A 15573-nucleotide genomic window follows, 5' to 3' on the forward strand; every position below is an offset into this window, starting at 1 on the left:
AATACGTGTTCGTTCGCGATCATTTAGGCCATGAACCGCAAGTCCGCTGCGATAGAAATAGTGCATTGTAGTTACTCGACGAGAAAAAAAATCGGGACTTAGAAAAATTTTTGAAAGTCAAATCGTATTGACTTCCAACAACACCTGATAATAAACACACATTGCCTGTTGCACCACAGTTCGCATTTGACTTAACAAATCGCCTGTTGGTACGCACATCACCATCGACTTTACCAATCGCGTTTCGCACCGCTAATCCCACTTGGCGTGGAGCCTTGCACATAATGTTGAGAGGAGAGTATTAATCGGGACTTAGCGTTTTATCGGGCAATTTACGGGCTTTATCGGGCAATTTACGGGCTTGATGGTGCGACTTACGGGCCTGATAGTGCGACTAACGGGCTTGATAGGGCAATTTACGGGCTTTTTGGTGCGACTTATGGGCTTGATAGGGCAATTTACGGGCTTTTTGGTGCGAATTACGGGCTTTTTGGTGCGACTTAAAAGCTTGATAGTGCGACTAACGGGCTTGATAGGGTAACTTACGGGCTTTTTGGTGCGAATTACGGGCTTTTTGGTGCGACTTATGGGCTTGATAGTGCGACTTATGGGCTTGATAGTGCGACTTACGGGCTTGCTTTTCCATGTTTTTCGCATCGAGCTTCGGTTCGTTTCGAATAATTTTGTCCATGTTTTTCGTATGCTACGAGAGGTTCGGTTCGTTTTCAGTTATCCCTGTGTTCATGGTTTTCGTGTGCTTCCATAGGTTTGGTCCGTGTTTTTGAGTACTCTTGTCCATGATTTTCGTTTGCTTCTAGAGGTTTGGTCCGATTTTCAGTACTCTTGTCCATGCTTTCACATGCTCTGATAGGTAGGGTTCGTTCTCAGTTATCCCTGTGTTCATGGTTTTCGTGTGCTTCCATAGGTTTGGTCCGTGTTTTTGAGTACTCTTGTCCATGATTTTCGTGTGCTTCTAGAGGTTTGGTCCGATTTTCAGTACTCTTGTCCATGCTTTCACATGCTCTGATAGGTAGGGTTCGTTCTCAGTTATCCCTGTGTTCATGGTTTTCGTGTGCTTCCATAGGTTTGGTCCGTGTTTTTGAGTACTTTTGTCCATGATTTTCGTGTGCTTCTAGAGGTTTGGTCCGATTTTCAGTACTCTTGTCCATGCTTTCACATGCTCTGATAGGTTCACAGTCAGTTTTCAGTTATCCCTGTGTTCATGGTTTTCGTGTGCTTCGATAGGTTTGGTCCGTGTTTTTGAGTACTCTTGTCCATGATTTTCGTGTGCTTCTTGAGGTTTGGTCCGATTTTCAGTACTCTTGTCCATGCTTTCACATGCTCTGATAGGTTCACAGTCAGTTTTCAGTTATCCCTGTGTTCATGGTTTTCGTGTGCTTCCATAGGTTTGGTCCGTGTTTTTGAGTACTCTTGTCCATGATTTTTGTGTGCTTCTTGAGGTTTGGTCCGATTTTCAGTACTCTTGTCCATGCTTTCACATGCTCTGATAGGTTCACAGTCAGTTTTCAGTTATCCCTGTGTTCATGGTTTTCGTGTGCTTCCATAGGTTTGGTCCGTGTTTTTGAGTACTCTTGTCCATGATTTTCGTGTGCTTCTAGAGGTTTGGTCCGATTTTCAGTACTCTTGTCCATGCTTTCACATGCTCTGATAGGTTCACAGTCAGTTTTCAGTTATCCATGGTTCATGGTTTTCGTGTGCTTCCATAGGTTTGGTCCGTGTTTTTGAGTACTCTTGTCCATGATTTTCGTTTGCTTCTAGAGGTTTGGTCCGATTTTCAGTACTCTTGTCCATGCTTTCACATGCTCTGATAGGTAGGGTTCGTTCTCAGTTATCCCTGTGTTCATGGTTTTCGTGTGCTTCCATAGGTTTGGTCCGTGTTTTTGAGTACTCTTGTCCATGATTTTCGTGTGCTTCTAGAGGTTTGGTCCGATTTTCAGTACTCTTGTCCATGCTTTCACATGCTCTGATAGGTAGGTTCGTTCTCAGTTATCCCTGTGTTCATGGTTTTCGTGTGCTTCCATAGGTTTGGTCCGTGTTTTTGAGTACTTTTGTCCATGATTTTCGTGTGCTTCTAGAGGTTTGGTCCGATTTTCAGTACTCTTGTCCATGCTTTCACATGCTCTGATAGGTAGGTTCGTTCTCAGTTATCCCTGTGTTCATGGTTTTCGTGTGCTTCCATAGGTTTGGTCCGTGTTTTTGAGTACTCTTGTCCATGATTTTCGTTTGCTTCTAGAGGTTTGGTCCGATTTTCAGTACTCTTGTCCATGCTTTCACATGCTCTGATAGGTAGGTTCGTTCTCAGTTATCCCTGTGTTCATGGTTTTCGTGTGCTTCCATAGGTTTGGTCCGTGTTTTTGAGTACTTTTGTCCATGATTTTCGTGTGCTTCTAGAGGTTTGGTCCGATTTTCAGTACTCTTGTCCATGCTTTCACATGCTCTGATAGGTTCACAGTCAGTTTTCAGTTATCCCTGTGTTCATGGTTTTCGTGTGCTTCGATAGGTTTGGTCCGTGTTTTTGAGTACTCTTGTCCATGATTTTCGTGTGCTTCTTGAGGTTTGGTCCGATTTTCAGTACTCTTGTCCATGCTTTCACATGCTCTGATAGGTTCACAGTCAGTTTTCAGTTATCCCTGTGTTCATGGTTTTCGTGTGCTTCCATAGGTTTGGTCCGTGTTTTTGAGTACTCTTGTCCATGATTTTTGTGTGCTTCTTGAGGTTTGGTCCGATTTTCAGTACTCTTGTCCATGCTTTCACATGCTCTGATAGGTTCACAGTCAGTTTTCAGTTATCCCTGTGTTCATGGTTTTCGTGTGCTTCCATAGGTTTGGTCCGTGTTTTTGAGTACTCTTGTCCATGATTTTCGTGTGCTTCTAGAGGTTTGGTCCGATTTTCAGTACTCTTGTCCATGCTTTCACATGCTCTGATAGGTTCACAGTCAGTTTTCAGTTATCCATGGTTCATGGTTTTCGTGTGCTTCCATAGGTTTGGTCCGTGTTTTTGAGTACTCTTGTCCATGATTTTCGTTTGCTTCTAGAGGTTTGGTCCGATTTTCAGTACTCTTGTCCATGCTTTCACATGCTCTGATAGGTAGGGTTCGTTCTCAGTTATCCCTGTGTTCATGGTTTTCGTGTGCTTCCATAGGTTTGGTCCGTGTTTTTGAGTACTCTTGTCCATGATTTTCGTGTGCTTCTAGAGGTTTGGTCCGATTTTCAGTACTCTTGTCCATGCTTTCACATGCTCTGATAGGTAGGTTCGTTCTCAGTTATCCCTGTGTTCATGGTTTTCGTGTGCTTCCATAGGTTTGGTCCGTGTTTTTGAGTACTTTTGTCCATGATTTTCGTGTGCTTCTAGAGGTTTGGTCCGATTTTCAGTACTCTTGTCCATGCTTTCACATGCTCTGATAGGTAGGTTCGTTCTCAGTTATCCCTGTGTTCATGGTTTTCGTGTGCTTCCATAGGTTTGGTCCGTGTTTTTGAGTACTCTTGTCCATGATTTTCGTTTGCTTCTAGAGGTTTGGTCCGATTTTCAGTACTCTTGTCCATGCTTTCACATGCTCTGATAGGTAGGTTCGTTCTCAGTTATCCCTGTGTTCATGGTTTTCGTGTGCTTCCATAGGTTTGGTCCGTGTTTTTGAGTACTCTTGTCCATGATTTTCGTGTGCTTCTAGAGGTTTGGTCCGATTTTCAGTACTCTTGTCCATGCTTTCACATGCTCTGATAGGTTCACAGTCAGTTTTCAGTTATCCCTGTGTTCATGGTTTTCGTGTGCTTCCATAGGTTTGGTCCGTGTTTTTGAGTACTCTTGTCCATGATTTTTGTGTGCTTCTTGAGGTTTGGTCCGATTTTCAGTACTCTTGTCCATGCTTTCACATGCTCTGATAGGTTCACAGTCAGTTTTCAGTTATCCCTGTGTTCATGGTTTTCGTGTGCTTCCATAGGTTTGGTCCGTGTTTTTGAGTACTCTTGTCCATGATTTTCGTGTGCTTCTAGAGGTTTGGTCCGATTTTCAGTACTCTTGTCCATGCTTTCACATGCTCTGATAGGTAGGTTCGTTCTCAGTTATCCCTGTGTTCATGGTTTTCGTGTGCTTCGAGAGGTTTGGTCCGTGTTTTTGAGTACTCTTGTCCATGATTTTCGTGTGCTTCTAGAGGTTTGGTCCGATTTTCAGTACTCTTGTCCATGCTTTCACATGCTCTGATAGGTAGGTTCGTTCTCAGTTATCCCTGTGTTCATGGTTTTCGTGTGCTTCCATAGGTTTGGTCCGTGTTTTTGAGTACTCTTGTCCATGATTTTCGTGTGCTTCTAGAGGTTTGGTCCGATTTTCAGTACTCTTGTCCATGCTTTCACATGCTCTGATAGGTTCACAGTCAGTTTTCAGTTATCCCTGTGTTCATGGTTTTCGTGTGCTTCCATAGGTTTGGTCCGTGTTTTTGAGTACTCTTGTCCATGATTTTTGTGTGCTTCTTGAGGTTTGGTCCGATTTTCAGTACTCTTGTCCATGCTTTCACATGCTCTGATAGGTTCACAGTCAGTTTTCAGTTATCCCTGTGTTCATGGTTTTCGTGTGCTTCCATAGGTTTGGTCCGTGTTTTTGAGTACTCTTGTCCATGATTTTCGTGTGCTTCTAGAGGTTTGGTCCGATTTTCAGTACTCTTGTCCATGCTTTCACATGCTCTGATAGGTTCACAGTCAGTTTTCAGTTATCCCTGTGTTCATGGTTTTCGTGTGCTTCCATAGGTTTGGTCCGTGTTTTTGAGTACTCTTGTCCATGATTTTCGTGTGCTTCTAGAGGTTTGGTCCGATTTTCAGTACTCTTGTCCATGACTTTCGTTTGCTTCGATTCGTTCACTCTATTACTCTTGTCTGTGGTTTTCGTTTGCTTCGATTCGTTCACTCTATTACTCTTGTCTGTGGTTTTCGTTTGCTTCGATTCGTTCACTCTATTACTCTTGTCTGTGGTTTTCGTTTGCTTCGATTCGTTCAGTCCATTACTCTTGTATGTGATTTTCATTTGCTTCGATTTGTTCAGTCCATTACTCTTGTGTGTGGTTTTCGTTTGCTTCGAGTCGTTCAGTCCATTACCCTTGTCTTTGATTTTTGTTTGCTTCGAGTCTTTCAGTCCAATACTTACCCTTGTCTATGATTTTCGCTCTAGCCCAGTCGCCCTGCGCTCTGGAAATCACATTCCAACTCTATCACCGATAGCGCTCACACCTTGGAAACCACATTTCACCCGGGGGACCTTAGGGTGGATTTTGAGCCTTTCGGGATTGCGAAACCATCATTTAACACTCTAAACTTAATTTCCGCAATCCCAGACGCACTTTCCATATGGTCTCCAAAAATGCGTGTGAGCTGACCTGGTCCCTTATAATAGGCAATGAACACGATTTTGGCAAAATATTTTTTTCAAAATTTTTTGACTCACCGGGTAAAATCGAATTTACTTGGGAAAAATGTTCTAGCAGGGGCCCTCCCATACAAATTTTTTTCTTCTCAAAAATGATTTTCGTTTCACTTTTCATACTCAGGGGAGTCTAAAATTGATGTTTTGAGTCACCGTGAAAAAAAAAATTTTTTTGACCCGAGCTTGTGTCGGCGACCCAAAATCGACGCACTTGGGAAATATGTTCTAGCAGGGGCCCTCCCATACAAAAATTTTTTCTTCTCAAAAATGATTTTCGTTTCACTTTTCATACTCAGGGGAGTCTAAAATTGATGTTTTGAGTCACCGTGAAAAAAAAATTTTTTTGACCCGAGCTTGTGTCGGCGACCCAAAATCGACGCACTTGGGAAAAATGTTCTAGCAGGGGCCCTCCCATACAAAAATTTTTTCTTCTCAAAAATGATTTTCGTTTCACTTTTCATACTCAGGGGAGTCTAAAATTGATGTTTTGAGTCACCGTGAAAAAAAAATTTTTTTGAGCCGAGCTTGTGTCGGCGACCCAAAATCGACGCACTTGGGAAAAATGTTCTAGCAGGGGCCCTCCCATACAAAAATTTTTTCTTCTCAAAAATGATTTTCGTTTCACTTTTCATACTCAGGGGAGTCTAAAATTGATGTTTTGAGTCACCGTGAAAAAAAAATTTTTTTGACCCGAGCTTGTGTCGGCGACCCAAAATCGACGCACTTGGGAAAAATGTTCTAGCAGGGGCCCTCCCATACAAAAATTTTTTCTTCTCAAAAATGATTTTCGTTTCACTTTTCATACTCAGGGGAGTCTAAAATTGATGTTTTGAGTCACCGTGAAAAAAAAAATTTTTTGACCCGAGCTTGTGTCGGCGACCCAAAATCGACGCACTTGGGAAAAATGTTCTAGCAGGGGCCCTCCCATACAAAAATTTTTTCTTCTCAAAAATGATTTTCGTTTCACTTTTCATACTCAGGGGAGTCTAAAATTGATGTTTTGAGTCACCGTGAAAAAAAAAATTTTTTGACCCGAGCTTGTGTCGGCGACCCAAAATCGACGCACTTGGGAAAAATGTTCTAGCAGGGGCCCTCCCATACAAAAATTTTTTCTTCTCAAAAATGATTTTCGTTTCACTTTTCATACTCAGGGGAGTCTAAAATTGATGTTTTGAGTCACCGAGAAAACAAAAATTTTTGACCCGAGCTTGTGTCGGCGACCCAAAATCGACGCACTTGGGAAATATGTTCTAGCAGGGGCCCTCCCATACAAAAATTTTTTCTTCTCAAAAATGATTTTCGTTTCACTTTTCATACTCAGGGGAGTCTAAAATTGATGTTTTGAGTCACCGTGAAAAAAAATTTTTTTTGACTCACTGGGTAAAATGGTCGCACTTGGGAAAAATGTTCTACCAGGGGCCCTCCCATACAAAAAATTTTTATTTCTCAAATCGATCCGTGGTTTCACTTTTCATAGTCTAGGGCCCATTTGCTTCAACTTTGGAAAAAATTTTCGATGATGAAAAATTTTCACCTTCGACGTCCATCGACCACTCGACCCGAACTTGGTACTTTTGTATGGAGGTACCCAAGTGGTGACTTTTTCATACAAAAATTTTTATTTCTCAAATCGATCCGTGGTTTTACTTTTCATACTCTAGGGCCCATTTGCTTCAACTTTGGAAAAATTTTTCGATGATGAAAAATTTTCACCTTCGACGTCCATCGACCACTCGACCCGAACTTGGTACTTTTGTATGGAGGTACCCAAGTGGTGACTTTTTCATACAAAAATTTTTATTTCTCAAATCGATCCGTGGTTTTACTTTTCATACTCTAGGGCCCATTTGCTTCAACTTTGGAAAAAATTTTCGATGATGAAAAATTTTCGCCTTCGACGTCCATCGACCACTCGACCCGAACTTGGTACTTTTGTATGGAGGTACCCAAGTGGTGACTTTTTCATACAAAAATTTTTATTTCTCAAATCGATCCGTGGTTTTACTTTTCATACTCTAGGGCCCATTTGCTTCAACTTTGGAAAAAATTTTCGATGATGAAAAATTTTCGCCTTCGACGTCCATCGACCACTCGACCCGAACTTGGTACTTTTGTATGGAGGTACCCGAGTGGTGACTTTTTCATACAAAATTTTTTTTGCGAATACGTGTTCGTTCGCGATCATTTAGGCCATGAACCGCAAGTCCGCTGCGATAGAAATAGTGCATTGTAGTTACTCGACGAGAAAAAAAATCGGGACTTAGAAAAATTTTTGAAAGTCAAATCGTATTGACTTCCAACAACACCTGATAATAAACACACATTGCCTGTTGCACCACAGTTCGCATTTGACTTAACAAATCGCCTGTTGGTACGCACATCACCATCGACTTTACCAATCGCGTTTCGCACCGCTAATCCCACTTGGCGTGGAGCCTTGCACATAATGTTGAGAGGAGAGTATTAATCGGGACTTAGCGTTTTATCGGGCAATTTACGGGCTTTATCGGGCAATTTACGGGCTTGATGGTGCGACTTACGGGCCTGATAGTGCGACTAACGGGCTTGATAGGGCAATTTACGGGCTTTTTGGTGCGACTTATGGGCTTGATAGGGCAATTTACGGGCTTTTTGGTGCGAATTACGGGCTTTTTGGTGCGACTTAAAAGCTTGATAGTGCGACTAACGGGCTTGATAGGGTAACTTACGGGCTTTTTGGTGCGAATTACGGGCTTTTTGGTGCGACTTATGGGCTTGATAGTGCGACTTATGGGCTTGATAGTGCGACTTACGGGCTTGCTTTTCCATGTTTTTCGCATCGAGCTTCGGTTCGTTTCGAATAATTTTGTCCATGTTTTTCGTATGCTACGAGAGGTTCGGTTCGTTTTCAGTTATCCCTGTGTTCATGGTTTTCGTGTGCTTCCATAGGTTTGGTCCGTGTTTTTGAGTACTCTTGTCCATGATTTTCGTTTGCTTCTAGAGGTTTGGTCCGATTTTCAGTACTCTTGTCCATGCTTTCACATGCTCTGATAGGTAGGGTTCGTTCTCAGTTATCCCTGTGTTCATGGTTTTCGTGTGCTTCCATAGGTTTGGTCCGTGTTTTTGAGTACTCTTGTCCATGATTTTCGTGTGCTTCTAGAGGTTTGGTCCGATTTTCAGTACTCTTGTCCATGCTTTCACATGCTCTGATAGGTAGGGTTCGTTCTCAGTTATCCCTGTGTTCATGGTTTTCGTGTGCTTCCATAGGTTTGGTCCGTGTTTTTGAGTACTTTTGTCCATGATTTTCGTGTGCTTCTAGAGGTTTGGTCCGATTTTCAGTACTCTTGTCCATGCTTTCACATGCTCTGATAGGTTCACAGTCAGTTTTCAGTTATCCCTGTGTTCATGGTTTTCGTGTGCTTCGATAGGTTTGGTCCGTGTTTTTGAGTACTCTTGTCCATGATTTTCGTGTGCTTCTTGAGGTTTGGTCCGATTTTCAGTACTCTTGTCCATGCTTTCACATGCTCTGATAGGTTCACAGTCAGTTTTCAGTTATCCCTGTGTTCATGGTTTTCGTGTGCTTCCATAGGTTTGGTCCGTGTTTTTGAGTACTCTTGTCCATGATTTTTGTGTGCTTCTTGAGGTTTGGTCCGATTTTCAGTACTCTTGTCCATGCTTTCACATGCTCTGATAGGTTCACAGTCAGTTTTCAGTTATCCCTGTGTTCATGGTTTTCGTGTGCTTCCATAGGTTTGGTCCGTGTTTTTGAGTACTCTTGTCCATGATTTTCGTGTGCTTCTAGAGGTTTGGTCCGATTTTCAGTACTCTTGTCCATGCTTTCACATGCTCTGATAGGTTCACAGTCAGTTTTCAGTTATCCATGGTTCATGGTTTTCGTGTGCTTCCATAGGTTTGGTCCGTGTTTTTGAGTACTCTTGTCCATGATTTTCGTTTGCTTCTAGAGGTTTGGTCCGATTTTCAGTACTCTTGTCCATGCTTTCACATGCTCTGATAGGTAGGGTTCGTTCTCAGTTATCCCTGTGTTCATGGTTTTCGTGTGCTTCCATAGGTTTGGTCCGTGTTTTTGAGTACTCTTGTCCATGATTTTCGTGTGCTTCTAGAGGTTTGGTCCGATTTTCAGTACTCTTGTCCATGCTTTCACATGCTCTGATAGGTAGGTTCGTTCTCAGTTATCCCTGTGTTCATGGTTTTCGTGTGCTTCCATAGGTTTGGTCCGTGTTTTTGAGTACTTTTGTCCATGATTTTCGTGTGCTTCTAGAGGTTTGGTCCGATTTTCAGTACTCTTGTCCATGCTTTCACATGCTCTGATAGGTAGGTTCGTTCTCAGTTATCCCTGTGTTCATGGTTTTCGTGTGCTTCCATAGGTTTGGTCCGTGTTTTTGAGTACTCTTGTCCATGATTTTCGTTTGCTTCTAGAGGTTTGGTCCGATTTTCAGTACTCTTGTCCATGCTTTCACATGCTCTGATAGGTAGGTTCGTTCTCAGTTATCCCTGTGTTCATGGTTTTCGTGTGCTTCCATAGGTTTGGTCCGTGTTTTTGAGTACTTTTGTCCATGATTTTCGTGTGCTTCTAGAGGTTTGGTCCGATTTTCAGTACTCTTGTCCATGCTTTCACATGCTCTGATAGGTTCACAGTCAGTTTTCAGTTATCCCTGTGTTCATGGTTTTCGTGTGCTTCGATAGGTTTGGTCCGTGTTTTTGAGTACTCTTGTCCATGATTTTCGTGTGCTTCTTGAGGTTTGGTCCGATTTTCAGTACTCTTGTCCATGCTTTCACATGCTCTGATAGGTTCACAGTCAGTTTTCAGTTATCCCTGTGTTCATGGTTTTCGTGTGCTTCCATAGGTTTGGTCCGTGTTTTTGAGTACTCTTGTCCATGATTTTTGTGTGCTTCTTGAGGTTTGGTCCGATTTTCAGTACTCTTGTCCATGCTTTCACATGCTCTGATAGGTTCACAGTCAGTTTTCAGTTATCCCTGTGTTCATGGTTTTCGTGTGCTTCCATAGGTTTGGTCCGTGTTTTTGAGTACTCTTGTCCATGATTTTCGTGTGCTTCTAGAGGTTTGGTCCGATTTTCAGTACTCTTGTCCATGCTTTCACATGCTCTGATAGGTTCACAGTCAGTTTTCAGTTATCCATGGTTCATGGTTTTCGTGTGCTTCCATAGGTTTGGTCCGTGTTTTTGAGTACTCTTGTCCATGATTTTCGTTTGCTTCTAGAGGTTTGGTCCGATTTTCAGTACTCTTGTCCATGCTTTCACATGCTCTGATAGGTAGGGTTCGTTCTCAGTTATCCCTGTGTTCATGGTTTTCGTGTGCTTCCATAGGTTTGGTCCGTGTTTTTGAGTACTCTTGTCCATGATTTTCGTGTGCTTCTAGAGGTTTGGTCCGATTTTCAGTACTCTTGTCCATGCTTTCACATGCTCTGATAGGTAGGTTCGTTCTCAGTTATCCCTGTGTTCATGGTTTTCGTGTGCTTCCATAGGTTTGGTCCGTGTTTTTGAGTACTTTTGTCCATGATTTTCGTGTGCTTCTAGAGGTTTGGTCCGATTTTCAGTACTCTTGTCCATGCTTTCACATGCTCTGATAGGTAGGTTCGTTCTCAGTTATCCCTGTGTTCATGGTTTTCGTGTGCTTCCATAGGTTTGGTCCGTGTTTTTGAGTACTCTTGTCCATGATTTTCGTTTGCTTCTAGAGGTTTGGTCCGATTTTCAGTACTCTTGTCCATGCTTTCACATGCTCTGATAGGTAGGTTCGTTCTCAGTTATCCCTGTGTTCATGGTTTTCGTGTGCTTCCATAGGTTTGGTCCGTGTTTTTGAGTACTCTTGTCCATGATTTTCGTGTGCTTCTAGAGGTTTGGTCCGATTTTCAGTACTCTTGTCCATGCTTTCACATGCTCTGATAGGTTCACAGTCAGTTTTCAGTTATCCCTGTGTTCATGGTTTTCGTGTGCTTCCATAGGTTTGGTCCGTGTTTTTGAGTACTCTTGTCCATGATTTTTGTGTGCTTCTTGAGGTTTGGTCCGATTTTCAGTACTCTTGTCCATGCTTTCACATGCTCTGATAGGTTCACAGTCAGTTTTCAGTTATCCCTGTGTTCATGGTTTTCGTGTGCTTCCATAGGTTTGGTCCGTGTTTTTGAGTACTCTTGTCCATGATTTTCGTGTGCTTCTAGAGGTTTGGTCCGATTTTCAGTACTCTTGTCCATGCTTTCACATGCTCTGATAGGTAGGGTTCGTTCTCAGTTATCCCTGTGTTCATGGTTTTCGTGTGCTTCCATAGGTTTGGTCCGTGTTTTTGAGTACTTTTGTCCATGATTTTCGTGTGCTTCTAGAGGTTTGGTCCGATTTTCAGTACTCTTGTCCATGCTTTCACATGCTCTGATAGGTTCACAGTCAGTTTTCAGTTATCCCTGTGTTCATGGTTTTCGTGTGCTTCGATAGGTTTGGTCCGTGTTTTTGAGTACTCTTGTCCATGATTTTCGTGTGCTTCTTGAGGTTTGGTCCGATTTTCAGTACTCTTGTCCATGCTTTCACATGCTCTGATAGGTTCACAGTCAGTTTTCAGTTATCCCTGTGTTCATGGTTTTCGTGTGCTTCCATAGGTTTGGTCCGTGTTTTTGAGTACTCTTGTCCATGATTTTTGTGTGCTTCTTGAGGTTTGGTCCGATTTTCAGTACTCTTGTCCATGCTTTCACATGCTCTGATAGGTTCACAGTCAGTTTTCAGTTATCCCTGTGTTCATGGTTTTCGTGTGCTTCCATAGGTTTGGTCCGTGTTTTTGAGTACTCTTGTCCATGATTTTCGTGTGCTTCTAGAGGTTTGGTCCGATTTTCAGTACTCTTGTCCATGCTTTCACATGCTCTGATAGGTTCACAGTCAGTTTTCAGTTATCCATGGTTCATGGTTTTCGTGTGCTTCCATAGGTTTGGTCCGTGTTTTTGAGTACTCTTGTCCATGATTTTCGTTTGCTTCTAGAGGTTTGGTCCGATTTTCAGTACTCTTGTCCATGCTTTCACATGCTCTGATAGGTAGGGTTCGTTCTCAGTTATCCCTGTGTTCATGGTTTTCGTGTGCTTCCATAGGTTTGGTCCGTGTTTTTGAGTACTCTTGTCCATGATTTTCGTGTGCTTCTAGAGGTTTGGTCCGATTTTCAGTACTCTTGTCCATGCTTTCACATGCTCTGATAGGTAGGTTCGTTCTCAGTTATCCCTGTGTTCATGGTTTTCGTGTGCTTCCATAGGTTTGGTCCGTGTTTTTGAGTACTTTTGTCCATGATTTTCGTGTGCTTCTAGAGGTTTGGTCCGATTTTCAGTACTCTTGTCCATGCTTTCACATGCTCTGATAGGTAGGTTCGTTCTCAGTTATCCCTGTGTTCATGGTTTTCGTGTGCTTCCATAGGTTTGGTCCGTGTTTTTGAGTACTCTTGTCCATGATTTTCGTTTGCTTCTAGAGGTTTGGTCCGATTTTCAGTACTCTTGTCCATGCTTTCACATGCTCTGATAGGTAGGTTCGTTCTCAGTTATCCCTGTGTTCATGGTTTTCGTGTGCTTCCATAGGTTTGGTCCGTGTTTTTGAGTACTTTTGTCCATGATTTTCGTGTGCTTCTAGAGGTTTGGTCCGATTTTCAGTACTCTTGTCCATGCTTTCACATGCTCTGATAGGTTCACAGTCAGTTTTCAGTTATCCCTGTGTTCATGGTTTTCGTGTGCTTCGATAGGTTTGGTCCGTGTTTTTGAGTACTCTTGTCCATGATTTTCGTGTGCTTCTTGAGGTTTGGTCCGATTTTCAGTACTCTTGTCCATGCTTTCACATGCTCTGATAGGTTCACAGTCAGTTTTCAGTTATCCCTGTGTTCATGGTTTTCGTGTGCTTCCATAGGTTTGGTCCGTGTTTTTGAGTACTCTTGTCCATGATTTTTGTGTGCTTCTTGAGGTTTGGTCCGATTTTCAGTACTCTTGTCCATGCTTTCACATGCTCTGATAGGTTCACAGTCAGTTTTCAGTTATCCCTGTGTTCATGGTTTTCGTGTGCTTCCATAGGTTTGGTCCGTGTTTTTGAGTACTCTTGTCCATGATTTTCGTGTGCTTCTAGAGGTTTGGTCCGATTTTCAGTACTCTTGTCCATGCTTTCACATGCTCTGATAGGTTCACAGTCAGTTTTCAGTTATCCATGGTTCATGGTTTTCGTGTGCTTCCATAGGTTTGGTCCGTGTTTTTGAGTACTCTTGTCCATGATTTTCGTTTGCTTCTAGAGGTTTGGTCCGATTTTCAGTACTCTTGTCCATGCTTTCACATGCTCTGATAGGTAGGGTTCGTTCTCAGTTATCCCTGTGTTCATGGTTTTCGTGTGCTTCCATAGGTTTGGTCCGTGTTTTTGAGTACTCTTGTCCATGATTTTCGTGTGCTTCTAGAGGTTTGGTCCGATTTTCAGTACTCTTGTCCATGCTTTCACATGCTCTGATAGGTAGGTTCGTTCTCAGTTATCCCTGTGTTCATGGTTTTCGTGTGCTTCCATAGGTTTGGTCCGTGTTTTTGAGTACTTTTGTCCATGATTTTCGTGTGCTTCTAGAGGTTTGGTCCGATTTTCAGTACTCTTGTCCATGCTTTCACATGCTCTGATAGGTAGGTTCGTTCTCAGTTATCCCTGTGTTCATGGTTTTCGTGTGCTTCCATAGGTTTGGTCCGTGTTTTTGAGTACTCTTGTCCATGATTTTCGTTTGCTTCTAGAGGTTTGGTCCGATTTTCAGTACTCTTGTCCATGCTTTCACATGCTCTGATAGGTAGGTTCGTTCTCAGTTATCCCTGTGTTCATGGTTTTCGTGTGCTTCCATAGGTTTGGTCCGTGTTTTTGAGTACTCTTGTCCATGATTTTCGTGTGCTTCTAGAGGTTTGGTCCGATTTTCAGTACTCTTGTCCATGCTTTCACATGCTCTGATAGGTTCACAGTCAGTTTTCAGTTATCCCTGTGTTCATGGTTTTCGTGTGCTTCCATAGGTTTGGTCCGTGTTTTTGAGTACTCTTGTCCATGATTTTTGTGTGCTTCTTGAGGTTTGGTCCGATTTTCAGTACTCTTGTCCATGCTTTCACATGCTCTGATAGGTTCACAGTCAGTTTTCAGTTATCCCTGTGTTCATGGTTTTCGTGTGCTTCCATAGGTTTGGTCCGTGTTTTTGAGTACTCTTGTCCATGATTTTCGTGTGCTTCTAGAGGTTTGGTCCGATTTTCAGTACTCTTGTCCATGCTTTCACATGCTCTGATAGGTAGGTTCGTTCTCAGTTATCCCTGTGTTCATGGTTTTCGTGTGCTTCGAGAGGTTTGGTCCGTGTTTTTGAGTACTCTTGTCCATGATTTTCGTGTGCTTCTAGAGGTTTGGTCCGATTTTCAGTACTCTTGTCCATGCTTTCACATGCTCTGATAGGTAGGTTCGTTCTCAGTTATCCCTGTGTTCATGGTTTTCGTGTGCTTCCATAGGTTTGGTCCGTGTTTTTGAGTACTCTTGTCCATGATTTTCGTGTGCTTCTAGAGGTTTGGTCCGATTTTCAGTACTCTTGTCCATGACTTTCGTTTGCTTCGATTCGTTCACTCTATTACTCTTGTCTGTGGTTTTCGTTTGCTTCGATTCGTTCACTCTTATTACTCTTGTCTTTGGTTTTCGTTTGCTTCGATTCGTTCACTCCATTACTCTTGTCTGTGGTTTTCGTTTGCTTCGATTCGTTCAGTCCATTACTCTTGTATGTGATTTTCGTTTGCTTCGATTCGTTCAGTCCATTACTCTTGTGTGTGGTTTTCGTTTGCTTCGAGTCGTTCAGTCCATTACCCTTGTCTATGATTTTCGTTTGCTTCGAGTCGTTCAGTCCAATACTTACCCTTGTCTATGATTTTCGCTCTAAGCCCAGTCGCCCTGCGCTCTGGAAATCACATTCCAACTCTATCACCGATAGCGCTCACACCTTGGAAACCACATTTCACCCAGGGGACCTTAGGGTGGATTTTGAGCCTTTCGGGATTGCGAAACCATCATTTAACACTCTAAACTTAATTTCCGCAATCCCAGACGCACTTTCCATATGGTCTCCAAAAATGCGTGTGAGCTGACCTGGTCCCTTATAATAGGCAATGAACACGATTTTGGAAAAATATTTTCATCA

The sequence above is a fragment of the Anopheles moucheti genome, assembly GCF_943734755.1.
Source record: "Anopheles moucheti chromosome X unlocalized genomic scaffold, idAnoMoucSN_F20_07 X_unloc_9, whole genome shotgun sequence".
NCBI classification, from domain to species: Eukaryota; Metazoa; Arthropoda; class Insecta; order Diptera; family Culicidae; genus Anopheles; species Anopheles moucheti.